Source organism: Schistocerca americana, chromosome 1 (assembly GCF_021461395.2).
Source record: "Schistocerca americana isolate TAMUIC-IGC-003095 chromosome 1, iqSchAmer2.1, whole genome shotgun sequence".
NCBI lineage: Eukaryota > Metazoa > Arthropoda > Insecta > Orthoptera > Acrididae > Schistocerca > Schistocerca americana.
Genome location: NC_060119.1, coordinates 384,933,846 through 384,935,874, shown reverse-complemented (window position 1 = coordinate 384,935,874; position 2,029 = coordinate 384,933,846). Strand labels below are relative to the sequence as shown.

At 38.8% G+C, this 2,029-nt stretch overlaps 1 non-coding gene across 1 annotated transcript; it reads right to left on the bottom strand.

Moving 5' to 3' along the window:
• Positions 1-477: 477 nt before the first annotated feature.
• Positions 478-552, bottom strand: Trnas-cga. The gene has a single exon. It is a non-coding gene; the product is annotated as a tRNA-Ser (tRNA).
• Positions 553-2,029: the final 1,477 nt, after the last annotated feature.

The following is a 2,029-nucleotide window of genomic DNA, read 5'->3' as shown; positions in this document are numbered from 1 at the left end:
AGACTTTGCGGGTTAGTGGTATAGTCTACCTCAAGGATATCAACCCATAAAAGTTGTGAAGCGCACTAGCAAGAAGATTCTGAGAAAAAAGGTCTCTAAAGTTTTGCGAGCAGCTCATATAGCGGTAATTTCAAAGCCGTCCAGCGCAGCGAAATAGCTGCGTCTGTAGCAGACTCGCTTACCAAGCGGGCGATCCAAGTTTGAGCCTGCCTTTGGGTAACGTTTATTTTGTATCTTTTTTTAATTATTTTAAAACATTGTTTAAAGTCTTATGTGGGAAAAGAACAATTCCTATTTATTATTGACTCATGGAAGAAAGAGCAAGAGCTCAATTACACGGCGAAATCTTTCAGGATGATGAGAAATCTCCGACATGTACAATAAAACTGATTCCTCCAAAATGTACTCGTTCAACTTTGTGGCTTCTGTTTTTATATATAGGTAAAAAGCTGAAACTTCCTGACAGATTAAAACTGTATGCCGGACCGAGACTCGAACTCGGGACCTTTGCCTTTCGCGGGCAAGTGCTCTACCAACTGAGCTACCCAGGCACAACTCACGCCCCATCCTCACAAAGGTCCGGAGTTGGAGACTCGGCCCGGCACACAGTTTTAATCTGCCAGGAAGTTTCATATCAGCGCACACTCCGCTGTAGAGTGAAAATCTCATTCTGAAAACATCCGCCAGGATGTGGCTAAACCATGTCTACGCAATATCCTTTCTTTCAGGAGTGCTAGTTCTGGATGGTTCGCAGGAGAGCTTCTGTAAAGTTTGGAAGGTAGGACACGAGGTACTGGCAGAAATACAGTTGTGAGGATGGGGCGTGAGACGTACTTGGGTAGCTCAGTTGGTAGAGGATATGTCCGCGAAAGGCAAAGGTCCCTAGTTGGAGTCTCGGTCTGGCACAGTTTTAATCTGCCAGGAAGTTTCATATCAGCGCGCACTCCACTGCAGAGTGAAAATCTCATTCAGGTAAAAAGATAATACATTGTATACGAAAGTGCTCTTACCTGATTGAAATTAATAAAGAAATAAATTCCCATGAAGACTGTATAATAATACAATCAACAGTGCGCCATCACCTCTTATCTCCAAATTTTTAGTGAAATAATCCAGTATGCCTGGTAGGCATTCAAGCTTTTTGATGAAAGAGAAGTTTTCATGAATGTTAACGGAGTATGTTTCCCAACAGATCTCTTAAGGAAAAAAAAAGAGAGATAAATTATGCAAGATGTCAAAATATTTTTTGGTTTCAATGTTTTTATGATAATTATCATTCTCATGCTTATATCTAAAATACGAAATTGATAAAAAAGGCAATATTCTAAAATATTACATAAATAAAAACCTATACGATATTTTGTTACAGTAGTAATTAAACCTTTAATTTATCGCCGTTAAAAATGCATTTGAAATTATTCAACTTTTTAAAAAGAAAATATTAGTTGTAATTCACATTTTATGTTAATTACCTGTAACATTCATTTAGTAAATAAAATATGATTCGTTATGATTTAATCGATAGTATTTTAGGTCATCAACTTTATTTAAAAGTTATTTGGTTTAATCGATAGTATTTTAGGTCATCAACTTTATTTAAACGTTATTTTAGTTTTAAAACAATTACAAAAATAAAAGTTACCTGGAGTAGGATCGAACACGGATCGCCCGCCTTGCAAGCGAGTCCGCTGCAAGGACTGCCCTTTCTCTGCGCTGCCGTAGTGTGTAGATTAATCGGTATATGAGCTGCGCGCAAACTTTAGAGCCATTTTTCTCGGTACTTTCTGACTAATGGGCTTCACAACGTTTATGGGAGGGCGCCCTTGAGGTGGACTACTAACCTGCCAAGTTTCATCTCTTACTGTATTTCCGGGACCAGAAGGCCCCCTTCCTACTGAAATTAGTGTTCACTGGACAAACCATTGTGCTGGAAATCAGATGGCGTGACCACAAGTTCGAAAACACAATTCGCTATTACATTTCCCGCTGATAATATGGGTTTCTGTTTTTACGTAGCTTTCTTAAGCAA